At 39.4% G+C, this 27,233-nt stretch overlaps 1 protein-coding gene across 12 annotated transcripts in view; it reads left to right on the top strand.

Annotated features, from left to right (window-relative positions):
• The window catches only part of ADD3 (adducin 3), a 169,314-nt gene that overhangs the window by 7,508 nt on the left and 134,573 nt on the right, over positions 1-27,233 (top strand). The window contains exon 1 of one of the 12 annotated variants that reach the window (XM_054033707.1): positions 614-718. The exons of 9 other annotated variants lie outside the window; for them this stretch is intronic. The gene's annotated coding sequence lies outside the window, so the exon portion shown is untranslated. Of the gene's footprint in view, positions 1-613; positions 719-27,233 lie in introns of those variants that run through there. 2 more of the 12 variants (XM_054033716.1, XM_054033714.1) reach the window with 2 other exon arrangements.

Raw genomic sequence — 27,233 nt, 5'->3', positions numbered from 1 at the left:
TGTTTCCCTAAATGAGGCATTGGCTATTTCAGCCACAAGTGCCATTGATTGCTCATGACTTTCACCTTTTAGGGTATTCTCAGGTCTTGGGTTGAGACTCCTTTAGTGTGTCCAGTATTTCACGAGGAATATGAGAATGCAGACAAGTTGGTTGCTGGCTAGTAGGCGGAGTGGAGCCATGCTGTTTGAAAAGCCTTCCTGTGTGTGTGATCTGTTCAGTGAAGTAGCATGATAGATTCTGTTGTGAGCTGTAGGCACTCAGGTTTCGTGAACCGGTTTATCATCCTAGGATAGCTCCTTAGGTGGGATTTGGCAGCTTCAGTGGAGTGATAGGAAGGTTATGTTGGCTGCTGTAATACAACCTCAGCATAGGCTTCGAGAAATGTATATTTCAACCTGTTTCAGCCTTTGATTTCAGTCCTTGAGTTTCTGACCCTCTCTCTTCACCTGGTGCAGGGTGTCAGAAAACCAAGGAGATCTATGTGGGAAATGGTGAGGGAGGGGCTGTTTTGGGGGGCCAGTGTATTGATGGTTGAGGCTAGTGTAAGTGATAAATGATTCACTAGATCCTTGATTCTTTGTCCTACAGGGAGCGTTCTTCCTGTCCTTTAGCATGCTTTGGAATTTGATGAGTGGCTAAGAGCCTTCATGGTCTAATCCGAGTCATTGGTCTTGTTGCCTGTTTGCTCAGAGAGCTCTGACTACTGTTTTTAATGAGGTGAGTCCAAGACAGCGTGCACTGTTGACATTTAATCCAAAAACCAAGTCCAGACTGTACTGGCTGTGTTGGCTGGAGCAGAGGTAACCCATGAAAGTTATAGGGAGGCAGCTGAGTCAGTGAGTTGTTGGGTTTTTGCATCTGCAGTATTGGTGTGAACGTTGAAATCTCCTAGGATGACAAGCCTGGGATATTACCTTGTCAGCTATGGACATGAATCAGGGAGCCCCTTTGTGAACACCTTAGTCTTTTTGTGCTCATTTACAGAACACCAATCTTAGCTATGGTTCTGTTTCTGTTGTTAAATGGATACATTTGAATGAACTTGTCTTACCTGAGGCACCTCTTTTGGATGTTTGCAGAGAAGATGAATGCAGTGATTCTTTTCTTTTCTGAGTCAGTGATAGGCTGAGCAGCCCGATACTATTCAATAGTCATGAACTAGCACAATGATTCTAGCCTTGAATTGCAAATGATGCAGGGGAAACTTTTTTAAATCCAGATGTAGTCACTGATTTAAAAAAAAAAAAAATTTCATTAGTAGATTTTTTCCCCCCTAAAAGCTTTTTAAACAAAATGAAATTTTTTATCTTACCCTACCCAACCGTGACTCATTTCCATTGAATCCAGCCTTTAAATGTACGTGTGACTCACCTGCTGGTGCACCCTCTGTTGGCTAGGCATGGTGTAGCATGCTCTCCTCCTTTAGCACACCCTGCTGACAGCCCTTCCAGTGGTATGCTGCTTCTTGCAAGTTGGCCTTCTCTCTGGATGTCAGAGTTCCATCCCTCCTAGCGTACCAATTGTCCGACAAATAGTAGTCTGTCAGCTTCACATTGGCCCTTCAGTCTGAGTCCGGGCTCGCTAGTCCTTACCTCCATGGTACTGGGGTGGGGGTGGTTTTTGCTAAACCTTTCTTGGTAGGGGAACCCAAGGCTTCCCTCTCGACTGCCTATCCGAGGTTCCCTGGACAAGAAGACAGTGAAGGCCTGACTACACCAACCCCATCTGCCTCCCTTGCCTACTTTCTACCTTGTTTTTTCTTGGATTTTTGCCTTAGCCTGTTTGTGGGCTCCCTGTATGCTCTCTGTACGCCTCTTCCAGAGCTTCTTAGCATTTTCTGCTATCCAGCTGGTTCTGCTGGAGGGCTGTTTTCTCCACTCCTTTCACAAGACAGCCCCTACTCAGCAGGAGTCTTCTGCTCCCTGTATGTCCTTCCACCAGTGTAAAGAATCGTGAGCGTATCTGAGTGAGGCTGATTGTGGCCACAGGTTCCCATTAACCTCTTCCAGCCTAGTGTGAGGTTGGTACACCCCATCACAAAACTGTTCAGTTTTGTGTAGCAGGAAATGATAGGTTAAGATAGTGCCTTATATCCCAAGGTACACTACAAATTACAGATATACAGGAATCTTTTCAGATACCAACGAAATATAACCACTTCTGGAGGAAAATACTGCAGCTATTTAACATTTTCCAGCACCACTACATAGCAGCATAGAACAGAAAATTGAGAAATCTATCCATTTGAAGTTACAAAGGAAATTAGGGTCCCACTCCTACAAACTGACAACAAGTTGGGTTATGGCCTTAATATGTGTCAGCAAGTTAAGGTAAAGACTAGTGGGGGAGCCTGGGGTTTACCTCAACCTTCTAACTCATGTGAAAGCTATAACTTGCCTTGTCTCCACTAGGATTTTACCACGTTAGCCACACCGCCTTCCTAGTGAAGGTAAGGACTTGTAGCCTGCTCCCGTTGAAATGAATGGGATTCTTGTGGCTTACTTGGGTGAGTGCAGGATTGTCAAAATAATGATTCAAATGAAGAAGAAATCAAGATGGAATGCAGAGGGTCAAAAATTTCCTCCCATTTTGTTTCACTTTGATTCTCAATATCCTGCCCTGAGCATAGAGGGTGTCCAGGTTTAATTGTGGAAAGCAGTTTTAAACTGTCTGTTGTGCTGGCTCAAATAAGAGGATTCTATTGAATCACTTCTAAGGTTTGCTTTAGTTTTGTCTTTCTATTTCATGGAAAAGTACATTTTAACTCTAATCAGTCAAATGTAAAGGCAATATAGACCGTGTGCATAGTGATGCATATTATTATTTATTACATACTCTTTGTGATATAGGTCAGCGGCCAACCAGGTCTGGGACCCATTGTGCTAAATGCTGTACAGATTTATGGTAAATGACTGTCCCTGCCCCCAAAGAGTTTACAATCTAAATGTGGTTGCATGTGTATTTTTCTTATAAATGGTACGGTCACTGCCTTATAACCCTCAAAGTTGTACTCTTTTGGTTCAAATTTGGTATGCTTGCTCTTTAGCAGGAAGGGGTTTCTTTTAAGTTTAATCAAAAACAGTCAAGCCCTTTTTCAATATAAGATAGTCCAGAAAATGCTTATTTTCTTTGCAGAAAAATACTTTGGAATTTAACTGCCCTACCATATCAGTGAAAGTTCATAAACATGACATTTGGTAGTGATATAATCCCTAGGATGTAGATTTGCCTTTTGTTGGTCTGGGGATGATTTTGCCAGATTATAAAGGCATATAAATGTTACTTAATGTATATTCATTGTTACTCTTAATATTTGACATAATTCAGTCTCCCAAAGTTTCTTGGCAGTGTGTATACATATGTATATTAATGCACAAAATATGATGTGTAGTTTTTTTAGGATATCTCCATATATTTATCTCCTAGAACTAGAAGGGACCCTGAAAGGTCATAGAGTCCAGCCCCCTGCCTTCACAAGCAGAACCAAGTACTGATTTTTGCCCCAGATCCCTAAGTGGCCCCCTCAAGGATTGAACTCACAGCCCTGGGTTTAGCAGGCCAATGCTCAAATCACTGAGCTATCCCTCACCCCCAAGTGTAAGGTTGCTCTAGGCCAGTGGTTCCCAAACTTTAACAGCCCGTGAACCCCTTTCACTAAATTGTGAAATCTCGTGAACCCCCTCCTAAAAATGAATATTTTCAGGGATTAAAGTTTAAATTTCTTCAGTGTGATGGATGCCCCAGCTGCCCGGCCCCGCTCTTCCTGGGGCTCGGGCTGGGGTTCGGGCTGCCGGCTCCCCCGCTGACCACCAGGACTCGGGCTGCCAGCCCCAACTGCCCGGCCCCACTTTCCCTGGGGCTCGGGCTGCCAGCTTTGGGTGGGGAGCGCTGTGGTTTGGGCTGCCGGCTCCCCTGCTGAGCACCGGGACTCGGGCTGCCAGCCCCAACTGCCTGGCCCCGCTCTCCCTGGGGCTCGGGGTGTCTGCCCTGCAACCAGGTCACGCCTGCTGTCTCCAATGCCCGGGGTCCTCTGTCCACCTTTAGTGAAATTTTTCTGGTGAACCCCCTGTAATGTTCTGTGAACCCCAGTTTGGGAACCACTGCTCTAGGCATAACATGCCTAACACACAACCACCAAAGCAAAGAAATAATAAAAAGTTTTAAGGCATCTAACATGACATAATTTACTCCTTCAGCCAGACTCTCACTTTAACACTAGAATAACCATGCAACATCAACAATAAACTGCAGCTGTAACTCTGTTATAGTAGGGATGCCAGCCTTTCAGAATCCTGTATCCCAAACTGCCTACCACCATAAACAGCCAGATTTCTCTAAGCCTTCTCCCCTGTTTTGCACTCTTCTGGAAAATCACACTTACACATCTTTGGGGAGGGGATGGAAAGCTGGCATTCTTGCTCGGCCAGAGTTCAGGTATGTTCTAGTGGTGACTGCTCTCGTGGAGCTCCTGGTCTCTGACAAACCAACCGTTATTTCAGAGGGGACCAGGGTCACTTTGAAACTGTTCAGTGGGCTCAGGAGCCAGCAGAGGATCTTGGTGAAGTTGTTTAACCCATTCAGTAGCACATCTTCTAATTCAGTTGAATGGTTTCCCGTAGATCCTGGTCTTCAGCAAAACAGCTGCTGTGTTGAAGAAGGTCTCCTGGACTGAAACTATTCAAATGGTTCAGGAGCACTACTGAACTCGCTGAACAGTTTCACTGGGCTCCTAGACAATGATGAGCCAATGGCAGCTGCTTCATAGAAGATCTAGGTTGTCGTAAATCATAATCTCCCTCAGCTAAGCGTGACACAAACCAAGTTGTGATGTAAAAACCTAATTATTTTGTTAATTTATTACATTACCCCAGAGAATCCACCAAATTCTCACAATGTACATTTTTTTAACGCTTTACAGTTTGCGATTTTTTTAAATTAGTGGGGTTCAAAAATTTTGAGACTCAGTATGTGAACTTCTAGGAGGCCAGTTTTTAATTGATTAGAATGCAAACTAACTAACCAATTAAAAAAAAAAAACTGGAGAAAATGCAAGCTTTACTCCGAGATGGTGGAAATTGGGGGGCAGATATTCTGGGTTTTTTTTTTTCCTCTCAAACAAAGATCTTGAACTTCTGCTTTAAATGCAAAACTGAACATAAGTGTAAATAAGGTGACGTGTTGGTACTGCCATAACAGGAAAAAAAATTCTGTTGAATAGATGTTTTGGTATAACGAGGTCTTCGATGGTTCTTCCCACAGGGAGGACCTGACCATGTCCAGTTATCTACAGTGGGTGATCCTAGCATAAGCCCAAGTTACCAAAAGCGGGCGGAGGCAGGGGTGGCTCTGCCCTTGATGGGCCTTCTTAAGCTTCTCCAGATAGGTGATCAAAATGAAAGTCACAAACACTAATGTATTCAGGGATACTCCCTCCCTGTGGCTCCAGCAAAGAGGGGGGACAGTGAGTCTACACTGCTGCCTACGATTCATCTACAACATGGGGGGAGATGGGGCAGGTTGTGGAAGTTGCTCTGGCTGGGTCTCCGAGTCAGGGTCAGTGTCCATCTTATCCTGTTGTCTGTTGTATTGTCCTCAGGGTCTGGCTGAAGATCTCGTGGGTAGGAGTTCCCTCCACAGCTTCAGGAGTCTCTCCTGCGTTCTGCTGCTTAAGACAGTTTTGCTCTCTTTCCCTCGACTACTGCTTCCTCCCATTTAAAGGTCTCCTCCCTATCATACAAGATTGACAGGGCCGGGAGGCAGGGTGAGCTCTACCACCAGGGCCTCTCTGGCACCTTTTGTGTCCAGTGGGATCTATATACCCCATCACACTTGGGATTCTGTTGGATGCACATGTTTTTAATAAAGTAGACTGAAATTTCAGGTTTAATGGGTATTATAGTGGTGCCCAGAGGGTCCAGTCAAGACTGAAGGCTCCATTGTGTTAGGTGCTATACAAACACATACTAAAAGATAGTTATTGTCCCCAAAGAGCTTACAGTCAATCAAAACCATGCTGCACAGTTCTAGAAGCAGATGTGATTCTTTGGGATTTCATATAACAAGAATCCTCAAATGCATCTTTTGACTTGAGTTTATACACACACATAGAGACAATGTTCTTCTAGTGATTTAAAATCTGTTATTTTCCTAAATCCTGCAGGATGCAATTGAGAAAGTTCACTGTCTACAATATTTGCCCATCTAACTGCAGAAGATACACTCTCCAAAGGTGCTTCTAAAATAAAATTATCATGCAGAAATTCATACTGTCTTCTATTCTCCATTATGTAATCTCTGCCCCCATCAAAAATTTAAAATGATTTTTAGTGTATGAAAAGTATATCTTTTGCATTTGATGGATATTATGGTGAATACAAGTTAGAATTCTTACTGGCCTGCTGATGGTATGGATTGAATATTTAAAATTTGTTGTTAGTCTTTTATACTCGATGCATGGCTGGCTTGGCATTCAAAGAAGGTATTCATATTCTATGTTAAATATCTTTAAAAGACTGAGAGAGCACAGTTAAAATGCTTTGCAGATCTCTCCAACTAAGCACATATTTGGAACAAAGAAAATTCAGTTTGTAAGACTGAAGACCAAATGTGCAAAGTACACCATTCTAGTAAAATTTTCATTATTTTTTTTATAATAAAAAAGGATAGTTAACTCGAGCAACTGATTACGAAAAACTATATCCAGATGTCATATATTTTCTTCTGCAGTAATCGGCAGTGGTAAGAGACAATTGGTAAGAGACAGGCCAAAGTACTCCTATAGCCAGCAAAACATGTTTTATGAGTTTTCTTATCAACATAATCAAACATCAAATAATAAACTAAACATTTGAGGGAGGGGAGCAGGGAGGACTCATCAAGTATATCAGTTTTTTTATTTTGTTTTTGAAAATCGTAACTTCATTTATATTATCTTCAATGCATTTATGTTGCTGGACTCCAGATAACATGGTGAAGGGATACCTTTTGAAAGAAAAGGCATGCTGTTTAGATCCCAAATAAAAGCTTCCTGGTGAGGTTTTGCAGTATGTGGGGTTTTTGTTGTGTATTTAAATAGTGTTCTATGATGTTGTGTACATGAACACAGCAATATAGTGCTAGCATGAGAACCATGAATCAAAACGGACTAGAAATAATATTTGAAACTAAACAGCCTGGCTTTCTTATCCAAGCAGAATGAAGTGCAAATGATAAACAGCATAAAGTAAATTCAGTTTTTAAAAGTCTAAGGTTTTGGTGTTGCACTATTCAGATCTAAGAATCTTCCTGTATCCTTAAACAGGTGGCATAGTGGGAACGTGGATTCCATTTTTACATCCGTTATCTTCTGAGCCAACATACTTGGAAAAACTGAAATATTTGATTCTGTTCTTCTCTCTTAATATTGACATTTTTGTTGTGCTTTGCTTAAAGCTATGGTACTACTATAAATATTGGTCTGCTACTAATTAAAGTAACTTAATCACTAGGGGAAGTTAAATTCATTGAGTCAGGTAATATCTGATCTAGTTCATAAGAGAAAATATAGCCCGCAGCTTTACATATATATGTTATGACCCCATTCATTTTCCAAACTGACAATACTGGTTGCCGTAAGTCTGTAGTACTACTTACGCAATAATCCACCTTTGTAATGTTGTTGCCATTCCCAGGAGTTAAATTGAATTTCACTGACTCCCATTTCTACCTGTGCCAACAAAGGTTTTGTTTAAGTATACACGCAAACAATAAGGCTCTTTTATACAAGGTGACCTTTGATATATTTTGGCTTCAGATATCACTGGAATATGTTGTAAAGATTTTAGTTACAGCCCCCACTTAACTATACCATGCCAGTGGTTAGCTGTCAAAACTCGTTTGAAGAAGAAAGTAAAATATGTTTTATTTGCCTATTAAGGTTATGTAGAGGTCATTTGTTAGGAGTTTATTCTCCCTATAATATACACGCAGCTCCCATTGATGCTAATGGTTATAACATGAAATATACCTGACCAGGTTTATAATTACAGAAAATACATGAGTTCAAAGTACAGAACTATCAGGTGCAATATTTGTATATCTATCTTCTTTTTAGACTGATCTGCTTATTGATTAACATGGGGCAATGTGTATGATGCCTGTATTTTAAATGAAAAACTGTCAAGGGTGACGTAGCACAAAATGCAACACTTCGATTCCCATCTCTAACTCCCTTTCCTTTCCCCTCAGTAAAAGAAGTGAAACAAAATTAATCCTATTAATTTTTGTTCCAGAAACTTATTTGCTCTCAGGAACAGAATGGGCAAAGAGAAACTTGAAAATCAGATTCACAATGTCAATAACCCAGATTTTTTTTTTTTTTTAAGTTGCCCATTTTAATGCTGGAATTTCAGCAGTGCTAAAGCCCTTCGCTGAAAGGGCTGTTAAAGGTTTTTGTATCATCATTGGAGCCCGGAAAGGTTTATTTTAAAAAATATTCGTTCTACCAATCTTTAGATTATACCTCTAAAATTGCTACCCTATGTCCCCATCCTGAAATCAGATACACACAGGCACAAGGATCTGCCTGCATAGATAAGATTATAGGACTGGGATCATAGTTTGTGAATATAAGAATGTAAAGAGATCAGTTTCTTAATTGTAATAAAGATTGAGTCCTTTGTGTGAAACCCCGCCATAATAAGGAAACAGTCATTGCTGCATGTAGTTTGGTAGATTTTCAAATAAGAAGGGCTTCCAGTAATGGAAAGGCCTGGCCACTTACATGAGGCTTTGAGATGTAATATGGCAGCTGTTTGGTTAAAGTTGTTCTTGGTACAGGACGCTGACAGGCTGTTTTGGTGGCGGTAAAAGCACTTTTTGGTGGATAAGACACCCCCCCCCCCCCAGAGGTGGTTTAATTGATTTCTCCATAGCTTGAAAATGCAGCATGCTGACAGGTTTATCAGATTAGTTACTTTGGGACAAATGTGACACCGGTGAATCTATGAAGGTTTGAGATTACTAGAGGAAAATTCACAAGGAGACGCATGGCAGCTTTCAGAAGGCTGAAAGAGAGATGGCACTCTCTTGCAGAGTTTGAAAAGCCAATTTTGCTGTCTGAGTTTGTCAGGGCTTGGAGAGTCCATTCCCTTGGAGCACTGGGAATTTAGGAGGAAAGTGTGAGAAGTTTTGGTTCTCCTGCCAAGTACCAGGACCGACTAGGCAAAAGAAGATTCAGGGACTGAAGAACCTATATATTAGCACCAATGTGGGCAGAAGATAAGGAGTGATAAAGCTACCATATCTATAGCAGTAAGTGAGAACATGTGCACTGGCTTTATTACAGTTCTTTAGCAGTTGTATCTTTTAATGATTGTCTTTTTGTTTTGAAGTTTTCTGTATTTCTAAAGGACTTGAACCAGGAATAGGATCTGAAATATATTTTGTTTGGAAAATGTTTGGCTTTTTTTTTTTTTTTTTTCTTTCCCCGAATTGGAAAGAGAGTGACGTCTTTCTATAGAAAATGAGCTACAGTAAACTTTCTCCAGGGTCAGAACACCATCCTCAGTGGAGAAATCCATCAGAATTTTTGTAACTGTACCATTCATTCAAATCTGTCTATACAGGATCTCCCTTCATCCTGGTTAGTATGAGGGCAGGTAATAGCACCAGAAAGTGGCAGTAAAAAAATCGGTCCTTTCTTACTATGAAATACTGTAGAATTGAAGTGTGTTTATTACTATCATAAAACTGTAAAACTTGTTAGTGATCCTGCATTTCTTGAAAATTCTGCTGGAGTAGATGGCAGACTCAGACCCTCATCTGACTGTTACTTTGACTGCTTAATGTCTTCGTTTATGTGTTTGTCTTGAAATTTTGTGTCTGGTTATAGCCTGCTGACATTTTCTGCAATGACACTTTAGAATATATTTGTGTTTGGAAGATGATGCGGAGAGATATTGAGCTATCGCATGTAGATGAGCAGCTTAATAGCTTGCATTAGAACTCCATTAGACACTTCAAACTGCACAGGAGTTAAACTGACGTGAAATTATAAATATACATTTTCAGATTCCTTTCCTAACAGATTGCCTAATTCTAGTGAAGAGCCTGGATACCAGAAGTTGTGGTTTGCAGTGGGGATGGTCATTGTCAAAGCCTTTTACAGTTCTGGATGATGCAATTGTGAGAAGTTAGGATTTAAAGTTTTTGACTATTATCACTGGTGTTGAAATTTGCCTTTTTCATAAGTAGGTGTAATTCCAGTCAAGTAGTAGGTTAATAGAACATAGAATCATAGAATATCAGGATTGAAGGGACCTCAGGAGGTCATCTAGTCCAACCCCCTGCTCAAAGCAGGACCTAATCCCAACTAAATCCTCCCAGCCAGGGCTTTGTCAAGCCTGACCTTAAAAACCTCTAAGGAAGGAGATTCCACCACCTCCCTAGATAACCGATTCCAGTGCTTCACCATCCTCCTAGTGAAAGTTTTTCCTAATATCCAACCTAAACCTCCCCCACTGCAACTTGAGACCATTACTCCTTGTTCTGTCATCTGCTACCACTGAGAACAGTCTAGATCCATCCTCTTTGGAACCCCCTTTCAGGTAGTTGAAAGCAGCTATCAAATCCCCCCTCATTCTTCTCTTCTGCAGACTAAACAATCCCAGTTCCATCAGCCTCTCCTCATAAGTCATGTACCCCAGCCCCTTAGTCATTTTTGTTGCCCTCCGCTGGACTCTTTCCAATTTTTCCACATCCTTCTTGTAGTGTGGGGCCCAAAACTGGACACAGTACTCCAGATGAGGCCTCACCAATGTCGAATAGAGGAGAACGATCACGTCCCTCGATCTGTTGGCAACGCCCCTACTTATACAGCCCAAAATGCCGTTTGCCTTCTTGGCAACAAGGGCACACTGTTGACTCATATCCAGCTTCTCGTCCACTGTAACCCCTGTAGCCACTCTGTTCCCTAGTCTGTAACAGTGAATGGGATTCTTCCGTCCTAAGTGCGGGACTCTGCACTTGTCCTTGTTGAACCTCATCAGGTTTCTTTTGGCCCAATCCTCTAATTTGTTTAGGTCCCTCTGTATCCTATCCCTACCCTCCAGTGTATCTACCACTCCTCCCAGTTTAGTGTCATCTGCAAACTTGCTGAGAGTGCAGTCCACGCCATCGTCCAGATCATTGAGTCAAACCTTGCTATAAAGAAACTTAAGCTCCTGCAAAGATTTATGCATGTATTTACCTTTTAAGGAAGTGAGTAGTCCCGTTGAACCCGCATCTTGGCAGGATCAGGGTTATCATCTTTATTGCTCATTTTAAAGTATGTACAACAAGAAAATATAAACCGTTTTGGAGACTGGAAATCCAGTGTAAAAAAAGATGGTAAGAATGATCTGCCTCCTTTCCATCTTCTCTCCAGCTTGGACAATGAAAATTAATAAAGCTGGTTTTACACCATTTATAATTTGATTTAACTATCAGGTTCTTCGTGCAATTTTTTGGTTGCAAATACTGCAGCAGAATGTTTTAAGAATTGTTTACATTGGATTTTTTTTAAGTTGTGGAAACATTTCTATCATTCTTGCATTTAATAGTAGCTTGTTCTTACCTAAGTTAAAGGTAGGGCCAATTTTAAGGTGACCGTATCCCTCAAGGTTTTTAAAAGTTGTCAAATTTGTGTTTGTTTAAAGGATACTGACCTCATGATTTTTTTTTTTTTTTTTTTAAGTATGATTGTGCCCTTTAAATAGTATTTTCTTTTATTTGTAGAGGTATTCTGCACCTCCTGATGTTCATAAGGATCTTTTCACAAAGGGAGAAAGACTTCACAGGTGACACTGTCTGTGTCAAGTGTGCAAAGTAGAACTTGAAAAATAGAAGGAAAAATTTCTTAACTCCTTTCAATTATACTAACCTTTTATGATACTTGTAACTAATAAGCACAAAATTTTTAGACAGATGTGATTTTTTTTTCAAGTTGATAGTCTCTCTTAATTTAATATTAAAGTTCTGGGGTTTATACTACTGTTAGTAATTGGATTGCCCTATTAACAAATGTGGGTTTACTCCTAAAATATATTACTTGCTGACTCGTACCTTGGAAAATGAAAGATCTTAAGGGGAAAAAATATTTGCTGGCCTCTATTTTCTCATCCAGGCTTTCACCATTTGCCCTGATTGCTGTGGAATGAAATTAAATATATAATTTAGATAGTTTTATAACCTTAGGGTGTTTCTTTAGAGAGCCTTTACTTTTTAAGTGCAGAGTCTGTTCAATATTTAGTTATTTTATTATAACATTTGTCTGAGTTAAACAATATTTCATTGTTACACAGTGAACTGCAGGTTGACTTTTAGGATGGGTTCAAATCCTAAGCATTTATGTAGAGCAGCCAAATACAGTAATGATGATGAGCACATTCCTTCCCTTTTTATAGAAAAGGTGCAGTTACCAAATGTGTGCGTCCTGCAAGAGGATCTCAAAACATTTTTAATAAAGAGGTGAAGTCACTTGCCCAGAATCTGTGGCAGAGCCACGAATAGCACCTAAGTTTCCTAACTGCCATCAGGCCATTTTAAATTTCAATTTGAGTAGTTGCTGTGGGAAAACAGGAAAAAAAATGTCTGCTAAATGCTAGCAGTCAAAGGTGGGAGCATTCAAAGTTGTGGACTGGTCATGTCACTATTCCATGTAGTTCAATTGTTTCCTGTCTCCAGCAGTTGGATGCAACTCTTAACAGAGTATGGATAAGACTATTATTCATTATTTAAACATCAAGGATCTGTTATAATTTAGAGCCATAAAAATGTTAACTATTACCCGAGGCAGACAATATAATTACACAAATTGGAATTAGTTCAGGACACCAGGGTTAACATGTTGGCTCTTGCAAAACGTTCTGCGACTAAGGTAGCAGCTGCTCTTTTGAAATGGGCATAACTCATTCCTCAATCATACTGGACAAAACCCATTTCAGAGCAGTAACTGAGCCATTCCCAGAAATGTAAGTTTTGGGGCTGGAATTTAAATCTTGTGTTGGACCACTGATCTCATGGAAATCACAAGCCAACTACCTAGAAGTAGTTCTTTGAAGTGGTGATTGAGTTTTGTCCTCAGTAAGCATGGATAATTAGTTTCATCTTCTGATCTAGTTCATTCAAATATCTGAGACCGTGATTGGGGGTTGCAAATAGGAAAGCTAGACTTCCTGTTCTAGACAATGGACAAAAGGCAGGTGGAAGATCTAGATATTCATGTATTAGAAAACCTATTAAACCTCCACTGGAGTGCAAAGGACTGTGAAGTTCTCCTAGTGCCATCAAATGGAGATTTGGCAAATATTAGCAGTACTGTTATAGTCTATCTTCTCTAGCCAGTCTTTTATATGCTGTTTAATAAAATATAAAAAGTACAAGTTTCATGATAGTTGCATATGCAGCGCATGAGACAGATCTCACATTGAAATAACTTTTTCAGTTTGAATCTATATAAGCATAGTCCTTGAGACAGAAAGTTTTAACTTCAAATAAGTTATAAACAAGTTTAAAGTTAAAAGAATTTTTTTGAAAACCAATGGCTTTTTAAATCCACTCTGCATGCAACAGAGAGTAATAGGCAACAATGCCAGTGGGAGCAAAATAATCACCCACGAAAGCTTATGCTCCAATACATCTGTTAGCCTATAAGGTGCCACAGGACTCTTAGTCTGGATCTGTAAAAAGCAACAAACACGGTTACCCCTCTGATACTTTTCAGAAAGTAGGCAGCTAGGACACCTGATAGGCAGAGTACTTCACGTGTACTCAATATTTATAGTCTTTTGAACACACCAAAACTTAAGTGCCTAGCAAAGCAAGCAGATATACACTATTTGTCTCTACCCCAAAGAATGTACCAACTAAATTAAACATGATAAATTAGGGTCATAAAAAACCAATTGGGCGAGTAGCACAATGACTATCGCATAGTTGCTCAATAAGGCATGTAACTATCTTGTTGGGGGGGGGGGTGTACATACGCGCACGTGCACATGTGACTGTCTCTCTCTTCCTTCACTCTTGCCCCATTTATCATAGGGGAGATGGCAGGTTTGAGTGTACATACATGCAGGAATAAGGGGCACAACATGAAGAACACTTCTTTTAATAAGCAACAGAGGGTCCTGTGGCACCTTTAAGACTAACAGAAGTATTGGGAGCATAAGCTTTCATGGGTAAGAACCTCACTTCTTCAGATGCAAGTAATGGAAATCTCCAGAGGCAGGTATAAATCAGAGATATGGAGATAACGAGGTTAGTTCAATCAGGGAGGGTGAGGTGCTCTGCTAGCAGTTGAGGTGTGAACACCAAGGGAGGAGAAACTGTTTCTGTAGTTGGATAGCCATTCACAGTCTTTGTTTAATCCTGATCTGATGGTGTCAAATTTTTGCAAATGAACTGGAGCTCAGCAGTTTCTCTTTGGAGTCTGGTCCTGAAGTTTTTTTGCTGTAAGATGGCTACCTTTACATCTGCTATTGTGTGGCCTGGGAGGTTGAAGTGTTCTCCTACAGGTTTTTGTATATTGCCATTCCTGATATCTGACTTGTGTCCATTTATCCTCTTGCGTAGTGACTGTCCAGTTTGGCCAATGTACATAGCAGAGGGGCATTGCTGGCATATGATGGCATATATAACATTGGTGGATGTGCAGGTGAATGAGCCGGTGATGTTGCAGCTGATCTAGTTAGGTCCTGTGATGGTGTTGCTGGTGTAGATATGTGGGCAGAGTTGGCATCGAGGTTTGTTGCATGGGTTGGTTCCTGAGTTAGAGTTGTTATGGTGCGGTGTGTGGTTGCTGGTGAGAATATGCTTAAGGTTGGCAGGTTGTCTGTGGGCGAGGACTGGCCTGCCTCCCAAGGTCTGTGAAAGTGAGGGATCATTGTCCAGGATGGGTTGTAGATCGCTGATGATGCGTTGGAGAGGTTTAAGCTGAGGACTGTAGGTGATGGCCAGTGGAGTTCTGTTGGTTTCTTTTTTGGGCTTGTCTTGTAGCAGGAGGTTTCTGGGTACACGTCTGGCTCTGTTGATTTGTTTCTTTATTTCCTTGTGTGGGTATCGTAGTTTTGAGAATGCTTGGTGAAGATCTTGTAGGTGTTGGTCTCTGTCTGAGGGGTTGGAGCAGATGCGGTTGTACCTCAGCGCTTGGCTGTAGACGATGGCTCATGTGGTGTGTCCGGGGTGGAAGCTGTGAATGGCTATCCAACTACAGAAGCAGTTTCTCCTCCCTTGGTGTTCACACCTCAACTGCTAGCAGAGCACCTCACCCTCCCTGATTGAACTAACCTCGTTATCTCCATACTGATTTATACCTGCCTCTGGAAATTTCCATTACTTGCATCTGAAGAAGTGAGGTTCTTACCCACGAAAGCTTATGCTCCCAATACTTCTGTTAGTCTTAAAGGTGCCACAGGACCCTCTGTTGCTTTTTACAGATTCAGACTAACACGGCTACCCCTCTGATAACTCTTTTAATGTACAGAAATCTGTCAACTCTTTGAGGTCAATTTACTGTTATAGCAAAATAGCTTTAACTTATTGAGACATTTGGTCTAAGTACAATGGTCCTGCCCAACCTGGAGGCTGGTGAGTTTTCTGTAGAAGAGTGGATTGGGGGTGGGGTGGGATGAGGGAGGGGGACTGAGAAAGCTGCATCACAAGTATATGTGTACTCCTCACTACTGGAAATGTAATCTCATAGATGAGGGTAAGATAGCAGGTGGTTCTGTATTCTGTCCTTCTGTTGTGGCCAGCAGTGATAGCAGTTCATGTGCACAGGGCCATAGACTACATACTGGGCCAAACATCTTTTTTTCCACAGAACTCAGCTTTCTTACAAGTGTTTCCCAGCTCTGTGGAGGCACCAATGGATGCCCCTCTTGAGCAGCATGTAGCTTTTGGGTACGTGAGGAAGTGAAGATTAAATAAAATCTATGGAGATATACCTATGTCATAGAACTGGAAGGGACCTGGAAAGGTCATCGAGTCCAGTCCCCTGCCTTCATTATAGTGGACAAAGACTCACAGAGCTACCAAGATGCAACAAAGTTTCGCTACAGCAATAGTTAGCCTGTGCTTCTCACAAATGAATGTATGCAACAGAGAGGAAAGAGGACATGATATGTATTGCTCAATAAAGAATAAAAACAAATCTACAAAAGGAAAAATAAATTACGTACACTGGTAAAGACAGATATAGTAAACTAAGAAAGCAAAGAATGGGCTATTTCAGGAAGAAAATTTACCAAGGCAGTCAATTATTTAGTTAGATCGTACAGTCTTCAGTGTAGTTACTTACGGAATATGTCCAAATAATACTGGTTCAGTCAAACAAACAATGCTTTAGTTAAATAGACTATTGCTGTGTCTTTAAAAATAACAGCTCTGTCTGTCAGCACATTTTACAGCTTTGGACAATCTGCTATTGACCTCTAAAGGCAAGAGCTTCTGAAAATTGTTTAATGTTCTGTCACGTGTATTACCTACAGTAAACATGAACTTGTTTTCTGTTGGTAAGCGTTTGGCACTAGTTGAATCAAAAGGGCAGATTTTGAAAATTCAGACATTGTTGACCCACAGTAGCTGAAATATGCCAAGAACTTGACTAGATTGATATAGATGTGGCCTAAAAGAAAACAAGGAAATGCCAAATTATAAACTTAGTACAGTGACTTAATACACTTTTTTACATGTTGCCTTTTTTTACATTAAATTAAGAAAGTTGATTTAATAGTCATTTTCTTTATGGTTTAGGTATAAGAATTACTTGCATTCTTGAAAGCATAATACTGAGAGGAAGAGAGCATAATAAAATACAAGTTAAAAAGCAAATTTATTACATGTTAACTAGCTAATTAACTTTAACACAGTGAGCCACAGTTGATAAGCTGAAATACCTTTCTAAAACCCAATTGCTTAAAAGGTCAACAATTCTTAGTGGAGTGTTGCTTTGTACAAAGATACTGTAGATCTATAACCATAAAATACCTTTAAAATACAATTGACAATATTTTATTCATCTTGCATGCTAGAGGATTTCAGTTTTTGAAGGTGTTTGACTAGTAGTTCATAAGCCAGAGGAAGACAACTAGAGGAGTATTTATCATTTTACACAAAGAAGACTATTTTCCTTTTTGAGATCTGTTTTCTTTGATAAAATACTCTTATTTGTATATAACTGGATGGTAACAAGCTATAACCTTTTTAGATGGAAGTCACTGCCATTGTTTTCAACTAAAATTGCATTTTTAAAGAAGTCTGGACACTCTACTAAGAGCAATTTTTTGCTTTGGTTTCTAGACTGAATGTAGCCCTGGGAATATTGATAGAGCCAAGTTTTAGGGTGGAAGTTCCATTTGCAATGGAAGGTCTCATATCCCATCTCCTAGAACTGGAAGGGACCTTGAAAGGTCATCAAGTCCAGCCCCCTGCCTTCACTAGCAGGACCAAGTACTGATTTTGCCCCAGATTCCCAAGTGGCCCCCTCAAGGATTGAACTCACAACCCTGGGTTTAGCAGGCCAATGCTCAAACCACTGAGCTATCCCTCCCCACCCAATCAAACAGTACAATACTCTCCAATAAATATGAGAGAAACACATACTTTGTATCAAATCAGTAAAATATATTGATAAAAAGTTGTGTGAAACAAGAGGCCAGCATTAGCAGCAGAGAGCCTGCCAAACAGTCAGTGGGTCCAGTGGATGATTGAGGCACTAAAGGAGTGCTCAAGGAAGACAAGACCATTGCGGGAAACTAAATAATAATTTTTTTGATCCGTTTTTACTGTAGAGGGTATGGGGGAGATCCCCACACCTGAGCCATGCTTTTTACGTGTCACAGCTGAACAACTGTTCCAGACTGAGGTGCCAATAGTGTAGGTTCTGGAACAAATTGATTAAAAATAAGTCACAAGGATCAGCTGGTGTTCACCCATGAGTTCTGAAGGAACTCTAATATGAAATTGCACAACTGTTATGTAATCTATAATTTAAATCAGTCTCTGTACCAGATGACTAGAGGATAGCTAACATAATGCCAATTTTTAAAAAAGGCTCCAGAAGCAATCCTGGTAATTACAGGATAGCAAGCCTAACTTGAGTTTCAGGCAAATTGGTAGAAACTATAGTAAAAATAGAATTATCAGACAGATAGATGAACAAAATATGTTGGAAGAGTCAACATGGTTTTTGTAAAGGGAAATCATACCTCCCCAATTTATTAGAATTCTTTGAGGGAGTATACGTGGGCTTTCAGAGAGCCTTTGACAAGGTCCTTCACCAAAGGTTCTTAAGCAAAATAAGGAGTCCTAAGATTAAGAGGGAAGGTCCTCTCATGGATCAGTAACTAATTAAAAGATGGGAAACACAGGGTAGGAATGAATGGTTAGTTTTGACAATAGAGAGAGGTAAATAGCAGGGTCCCCAAGGGATCTGAATGCTACTTATTTGTAATACAACATGGTTGGTGGGAAACCCAAAACTGACTAATATTCTCCATGTTCAACATAAATACAAACCACTTTCAATGTAAGTAACCAAGAAATGTTGAACTTCACAACTCTAATATATGCCACGCACTTACGATTATCTGGCTTCTTTGCCACTCGGTAAGTGGATTCACATTGATTTGATCTTGTGTGGTTTGTTTAGTATTTTTCTCTTCTTTTATTCTTTGTTGCTTTCCAAGGTTTTTCCCCCACCCTACTTCTCTTCTTGACAGTGGCTATAGTATAGACCTAATGTAGGTAGTGATGCTGCCTGAGCTGCTGTTTTTCTTATGGCCATATGTTTATCTTTCTACTAGGGTGTGGGTGGTGGTAGAGGGGGAGGGTAACAGTAGATAACGAATTTTCTCTAGACACACTTAGTGCACGGTTTAAAATATTTTATTTTAAATATTTATAAATAACTCTTCTGCCTGAAAATTATTTGCTTTTCAAATTACATTTTGATAGCTGTGTAATAGTACTGTTAAAGGGGTGACTGGCCCTTTTAAGGAGAATCAGGGCCCAATCTGTCTTCTCAAGGCCCACCTGGGGGTAACTGACAGCCCAGGTGGCTACTCAATGGTTAATTGGTAAACAAGTACCCTGGACTTAAGAAGATTACCTACCTTAACCGACTCTAAGGTACTTTCAGGGAGAAGGTGTTTCTAGAGAAAAGGCTCTGAAAGAGGGAAGGTGTTGGTGCCATAGGGCAGCGGTCCCCAAACTTTTGATGTCACGTCCCTCCTTACCCATATTGTAATCTGGACTTGTTTTTTCAAATTGCCATACTTAACTGGTATTTATTTATGATCTTCTTGCTTTGTTCCTGAAATTTTGGGCTTACATTTCACATTTTTTTTATCAAGCAGTAGTGTATTAAGGTCACTACTATGGAGTAGCTTTTTATTATCAAAAGTAGTTTTTCTTCTTGCCCAATGCAAATAGAATGATTGGCTACTGTTGGACTTTCCGGTAGTTTATTTTTAGACATTCATTGACTTTGTTTTAAGTGTAGATTAAAACCGAAAGCAGTGCGAGTGCCTGCAGTAAGTTACTGGGGGAAGTCCAGTGGCAGCCAAACTAGCAGTAGCATTACTCCCGTCAGTTTATGTGGCATCATTGTATCATGTCTGCAATGCTTGTTCATTATACTCTAATTTCCATCTTACTTGGGAAGTCTCTATCATGTAGATGCCCAAGGAGCAGTAAATTCAACAGAGGGCATTCAAACTACAGTAATACCTCCATTACTTTCAAACACTTTCAAAATGTAGGTTGTTCGAAACTCTGAAATGTTCATAACTCTGAACAAAACTTTATGGTTGTTCTTTCAAAAGTTTACAGCTGAACATTGATTTAATACATATTTGAAACTTTACTATGCAGAAGAAAAATGCTGCCTTTTAACCATCTTTATTTAAATGAAACAAGCACAGAAAGTTTCCTTACCTTGTCAAATCTTTTTTTAAACTTTCCCTTTTTATTTTAGTAGTTTACATTTAAGACAGTACTGTACTGTATTTTGCTTTTTTATTTTGTCTCTGCTGCTGCTTGATTGTGTGCTTCCTGTTCCAAATGAGGTGTGTGGTTGACTGGTCAGTTCGTAACTCTGGTGTTCATAACTCTGAGATTCTCTTGTTGTCACAATGATTGCATATAATTGAAACCAGCCTACAGGATATGGCTATGTCTGGAGTCTTCATAAACTTACTCCCAGCATTCCATTTGCACTGGACAAGAAGAAATACAATATTCTAGAATAGCATTGTCTAGGAGTTCAGTTGCAATAGATTCCTGCTTTATCTCTCATTTGTTGTAGATGTCAATAAGCCATTAAATCATCTCTTCCACTGTAGTAACACACTATCATATTCCAGTGCATGTTGTAAGATAAGGGTAGAAACATATAAATCATACTTCAGGGTGTATGGAAGGGATCAGTAAAGTGGTGTTGGGGGTTTTTTTTGGTTTGCTTTTCCCTGATGTAAAAGCACTGCATTCCACAGTAGGCTAAGTGCAATCCCTTCCCTTCCCTTCCCACCTTCCTCTGAAGCATGGGATTGGCGACTGGTGGATGAAGGAGGCTGGATCAGTTGTCTTTGTTGAAATGTTCTTGTGGCATTGCAGGAAAACTTGACTTGCTAAAGTGAACAGTGTGTGTCTTCAGCCTCTGTGGTGGGGAAAAGTCAATTCCCAAGAGAACTTTTGAGACAAAGATTTTATGGGCCTAAGCAGCTATGAACTGGGATGGACTTCAGCTAGATTTGAGTAGAGGATGTATGAATTTTAGAAGCACAGTAAGGCTGTTATAGTTGAAATCTCTGGTGCTTTTCTCTTCATGTCTTTCTAATGTCCTTTAAATACCATCCAGAATTTCCTTTTGGGTACAACATTTCTCATGTTTAGTCTTAATCCAAAAGAGGCTTTTGTTTGCATGTTTCAATAAAAACAAGTGTAGTATCTTCCTTGTAAAATGTATACATTCAGATCTCAGATCCAGCCTCTGCACAGATGCCTCAGTGGTTTCCACCACTGAAAAGTCTATCCAGTGGCTTTCCTGATCCTTTTTTTTTTTTTTTTTTTTTGGTCCGTGTCAAACTCATAACTGCCTGCCTTAAAAAGTTGAAACATGAAAGGACTCAATCCTGCAATGAGCACTGTGCAAGTGTGTGGTTCTGCCTACATGGAAATCACTGTAGGATGTGGGTCTGAATTAAGAGAAGGCAGTATATGGGGATAGGTAGGGAGGGGAGGGTCAGTATGAAGACAACATGTGGGTCACTTACGATAGTGCCTGTGCTGATGGTTACACAGAATTTATAGCTTTTTAACTTTTTAGTTCTTTTTAAATTTGTAGTTTGCCTCTTAAATTATGGTGTGATCCTGAAAACATGAGTAAATTAACTCACTTGAGTAGTCTCATTGATTCAAATTAACAGATACTCTTAAATGTTTGCAGGATCTTGTCCTCTGCTAACAGTTGATGTGAATATGTTCTCTGGGCATAAATTAAATTAATATTGTATTGATGCAAACAAGATTCGGCTTTTATTTAGCTTTTAATTAACTTAGTTAAAGTGGTGCTGTATACACTACACATCTTGATTAAATTGGTTTGTAAAAATGGAGCAGTAACTTCTCAGTCTTTCACTTGTAGAAAGATGATGAGGTGTGTTCATTGGGCTGGGATCCAGAATTCCTGAGCATGATAATGTCTTTCTTTGGCCAAGTCTTTTTCTTAGGTCTCTGTGCAGCAGCTGGCACAGTGGTGCCCTCATCCTTGATTTGGAGTCCTAGCCCCTACCATCAGAAAAGTAATAAGTTACTAAAATCCTGTGTCTATATCCTTGTTTAGTATAATTCAGATCAGTATAATACTTCTCCACATCTATGCAAGGTTGTTGATTGATTAACATGCATTTTTTTATTTTTTTTGGGTGTGGAAGATTAGCATTATTTAAATGCTGAGTTATATTTGCTTTCTCAAAAGAAAAAGCTGCAATGATTTAAATAGAATCTGCCAGTGCTCTGTACCTTTGCACATCAGAATACCCTTAGTTCCATGTCTAACTTTACTGGGGCCAGGGATTTCACCCTAGGTGCCCAAAGTACAATAGGAGCAATGCCGTTGGTGTTGTGACCACGGTTTAGAACATACTGGGTCAGACCAAAGGTCCATCTAGCCCAGTATCCTGTCTACCGACAGTGGCCAATGCCAGGTGCCCCAGAGGGAGTGAACTTAACAGGTAATGATCAAGTGATCTCTCTCCTGCCATCCATCTCCACCCTCTGACAAACAGAGTCTAGGGACACCATTCCTTACCCATCATGGCTAATAGCCATTAATGGACTTAACCTCCATGAATTTATCCAGTTCTCTTTTAAACGCTGTTATAATCCTAGCCTTCACAATCTCCTCAGGTAAGGAGTTCCACAAGTTGACTGTGCGCTGTGTGAAGAACTACTTCCTTTTATTTGTTTTAAACCTGCTGCCTATTAATTTCATTTGGTGACCCCTAGTTCCTGTATTATGGGAATAAGTAAATAACTTTTCCTTAGCTACTTTCTCCACATCACTCATAATTTTATATACCTCTATCGTATCCTCCCTTAGTCTCTTCTTTTCCAAGCTGAAAAGTCCTAGCCTCTTTAATCTCTCCTCATATGGGACCCTCTCCAAACCCCTAATCATTTTAGTTGCTCTTCTCTGAACCTTTTCTAGTGCCAGTATATCTCTTTTGAGATGAGGAGACCATATCTGTATGCAGCATTCAAGATGTGGGCATACTGTTGATTTATATAAGGGCACTAAAATATTCTCCGTCTTATTCTCTATCCCCTTTTTAATGATTCCTAACATCCTGTTTGCTTTTTTGACCGCCTCTGCACACTGCGTGGACATCTTCAGAGAATTATCCACGATGACTCCAAGATCTTTTTCCTGATTTGTTGTAGCTAAATTAGCCCCCATCATATTGTATGTATAGTTGGGGGTTATATAGTTGGGTTTCACCCCTAAATTTCAAATATGTGACCTGTGTCAATCTGATCCATTCCTTTGATTAAACTAGAAGTAGGCAAGCAAATCAAAGTTTGAGCTAGACTTACCTGCGCTGAAGAGTGACAGTATCAGCCCTTCTTGCGTATCTGGAAAGCATCCAGCAAATTGGGGGTACTACTATAAACAAACAATAATTGCTAATGCCCATTTCTTGTTGGGCTCTAATCTCTGAATGAAGATGTATCATCATTGAATTGAACCAGAATTAATTTTTAATCATTATAGAGCCAGTATCTGGGCAAAGTCACTAGCCTGTATCATATGTCCTGGCTGCCCTATGGTTTTTGATTTTTGTTTTGAAAAACTTAAGGCTTAAATAACTGCATTGTTAAGGATTGGCATTATACTGCCTGAACAGTCTGCCTCCAGTTTAAGTAACTCTTGTTTTATAGACCTGAGACACATGCTTCCCTCAGCTCCTCAGAGAGATTTTTCTGGTTTGTTTGTTTTTGTTTGTTCTAGTGTAAATTTTGCTTCTGAAAGCACATCTAACATTAGTTCTCCTAGTCCTGATTAAGATTAATTTGATTCCACCACTAAAACAAAGAATTCTTTAACCTTCAAAATCTAATGGTGATAGCACAAATGTGAAAGAAATTTTAGTTGCCTGTTAAAAATAGATGTTGGATGTTTAAAGAACAATGGAAGAAAGTTATTGTCTGACTTTTTTCACAACTAAAAATAGTTATACATCTACTGGCTCTAATTCTGAAGTATTCTCAAAACTAGGCTGTTTAAAGTCCCGTCTTGAACTTTCTATTCACCTGGAAAGTTTCTTGTGGGATGAAGAGGTCTTTTTAGGACCACAGCAGTGGGAATCTTAGAAAAGAGGATACCCAGTAGGGAAAAGAAGTCCATACACAAACAGAAGAAAATTCTCTGGTAATGATAATATTCAACAATACAGGGTCCAAGTTAGATTAGTTTAAAAAAAAAAATGTGTGTGGTGACATTGTTAGCCTTTCAAATGTAAGACTGACCTTATTCTTCCAACTAATTTTTCTTCTAATTATTTTAATATTGGCCTTTTCTTCCTGGTGCTCATAAAAGTAGTTTTTATGTAATTAAATTATTTAAAACATTTGCTTTGATCCTTAAAAATAAAAAGCCGATCCTTTACAGCATGCTCTTAGTGATTCACTTTAAAAAGGTTACTTCATTTTCTTCTTTAAAGGCTCAAATAAAATATAATTGCTCTTGTTTTAACTGCTAAATTAAGTGATGTAGTTGTGGCAATTTACTGACTTAGCTGCAATTATCTTAATCAAGTTAATAGAATAAATATTGGGCCAAGGCAGTAACCTCAGGAATACAACAACCTTCTCTTTATTTTTATTTTTTATTAAGCATTTAAAACTGTCTAATCCAATTTGGAAGTGCCCTGGTTTCAGATAAGGATAACAATCTTAAGTATTAAGTACCTGAATATCAAATATAGTGAAAACCTTCTATTTTTAGCTGTTAAATCCTATATACAATCTTACTCTGCTGACTAGCATGTTGTCAAGGCATAAAACTTTATTAATGTTGTTTGAAAATAATTGCTACAAAAATTGTTGATTGGTCTGTGAATGTTTGATAATTACCATATAATATTAGAACATGGTTTAAAATCAAATTTCAGAAAGAATGTTTATGTAATAGTTTCCCGTAAGAAAGATTAATAGGGACAGGTTTACCATTTTTAGGATTGGTCAGGTTTTTTAATGTTATTTCATAATCCAGAATTCAGAAGCAGAAAGTAACTCAAAATAATATTTTGAGTTATTTAATCAATTAATCAAATTTTTTCAGTTAGTGTTAATCAACTTTTATAATAATTTTCTTATCTACAGCTAGCAAATGAAGTTTCATCATGTGCTTAAGATTTACTGTTGGCTTTTTTCATGATCACTGATAACTGGACATAAGTTTTTAAGGGTTACAAGATTTCTTACTTTCTATGTTTAATTAGAAAGATTTCTGTAGGAAGGGAATTTCCAGACTGTTACTTGAAGGTTTCAAATCCTTAACTTTTTTTTTTTTAAATAAAAACATAGACTTATTTTAAGAAAAAATATTTTAAATATTCCATTAAATGGTATGGAGATTAAATAAATATTTATTTTAAAAAGTCCATTTTGACCTTTGACTTCCATATAGACTGAAACATCTCCTTGTCGTAGTTGATGATCTGAACTGCAATAGAATGTATTTCAGAAGTGGCATGCTTAGCTTTTCATAGAATGGTGTTTACTTCACCATTTACATGCTCTTTGGACTGATATATGAAATGGCTGTTTCTTTGACTTGCCTTTAGTTGCAGGAAATTCACTATATTTTTATGTTTAAGAAAGAATTAAAGAAGATGGGGAAGAGTGAAGGAATTATATTGAGTGAATGCTTTGTAAACACTGGATATAAGATGTAGACCACATTTGTAGTAATGTTCTTAGAACTCAGTCCTATTTTAAATCAAATTCTCTGCCAACAGCATCTGGTCGTACTTTATATAAAAGTGTTTTTTGTTTTGTGGAAAAAAAGCAAACCATATGACACAATCATTTTTATCTGACTGAAGTTTACAATAATACTTCTGCATTTATTTATGTGGCACCACAAGATGAAATAGGTTATCATCTGAACATCTCAAAGTGCTTTACATAGGTGAGCAAGTAGTATATCCATTTTGTAGATGGGCAATCTGAGGCACAGAGATTATGCCTTTGCAAAGCGACATTCAGTTAGTTCAGTGGTTCTCAAACTTTTGTACTGGTGATGCCTTTTCCCATAGCAAGCCTTTGCGCACTTTAAAAATATATTTAACACCATTATAAATGCTGGAGGCAAAGTGGGGCTTGGGGTGGAGGCTGACAGCTTGCGACCCCCTGAGGGGTCCCAACCCCCAGTTTGAGAACCCCTGAGTTAGTGGCAGATTTGGAAGTAGAACCCAGATGCCCCAACAACTAGACCAAGTGAAACAAGTTCTGAAGTAGCTAGTGCAGTGCTAAGAAGATGCACCAAGTGTCATGTGGCCTCAAACAGTAATCTTTCCAATGGCAAATTTTGCAAATATTTGTGATAACTTTTTAGGATTTACAATAAACCCCTGGTTTATTACTCATTAGAGTTGGGGGCAGTTTCAGAGGCTGTAATCTGTTTTTTAAAGAGATGTAGGTTGCAGAACAGTACCTCAAGTGGATTGATGTTAAATCCAGGTTAAATATTTAATCTTAGTTTTTCCCATTTTTATTCTGCGTAGTTTGCAGTTTGACAGCACTCTAGACAGTGAGAGATTTCTCCTTATCCACAGATACTGGAGCAACACAAACGAAGTTTGTGAGGAGACCCAGAGCTCCTTTACCCTTTGAGACTGAAGCAGGTGGCAGCAGCAGGGGGAGAAGGGAGAAAGTAACTCGTATACATCAAGGGAAGGATTCCTGTGGCAAAAGTGCACATGACTGTGATGGAACTAGGGAAAACCATGTTTGTCAGCACTGCACTTCTGCAAGATTGACCATCTCTACCTTCTTAGCATACAAAACATGAGCAGGTCATTGTGTGGTATGGGTTGGAGCCAAATCTTTTCCAACTTGAGAGTAGATCATATACATTAGAGAAGAAACCTGTGAGTGGAGTAAAAAGTCAGGGAATATACAAGATTTGACTTCTATTTTTTTTTCTACATCAGTCTCTCTACTAGGAGAGGGGTTGAGGCGGGTGGGCTGTGGCATTAGGAAGAGCAGTGAAACTTTTCCAAATATATAGTTTGTGGGGATCCAAAGAAAAAAACACTTTTAGATCCACAGAGGCTGGAATTGCTCTTGTGTGAGGTTCTACGTGCCGCCTCCTTGCTTTTGGCAAGAAAGAGTTATCCTGCTATTGATATTGGAGGGAAAACATGAGGAATTAATACAGCTCCAAGTTATGTTGTTCTTGACTAGATTGTCATGCAGGCATTACAGAGAAAACTCCCTTCAAAAATAGCCAGTCTTGTTCAAGCCTGGCCTCTAAAGGCACATCTACACTGGAATAAAAGACCCTGTGGCATGCCCACAGTGGACTCAGGTCAGCTGACTTGGGATTGTGGGGCTCAGGCTATGGGAGGGGGGGAACTGCAGTTTAGAAGCTCGGGCTGGAGCTGGGGCTCTAGGAGACTCTTTCTTTCCCCTGGGCGCCCCCCCC

Source organism: Malaclemys terrapin, chromosome 7 (genome assembly GCF_027887155.1).
Source record: "Malaclemys terrapin pileata isolate rMalTer1 chromosome 7, rMalTer1.hap1, whole genome shotgun sequence".
In the NCBI taxonomy this organism is placed as follows: Eukaryota; Metazoa; Chordata; order Testudines; family Emydidae; genus Malaclemys; species Malaclemys terrapin.
The sequence above is the reverse complement of the archived record's forward strand: the minus strand, read 5'-3'. Positions and strand labels throughout refer to the sequence as shown.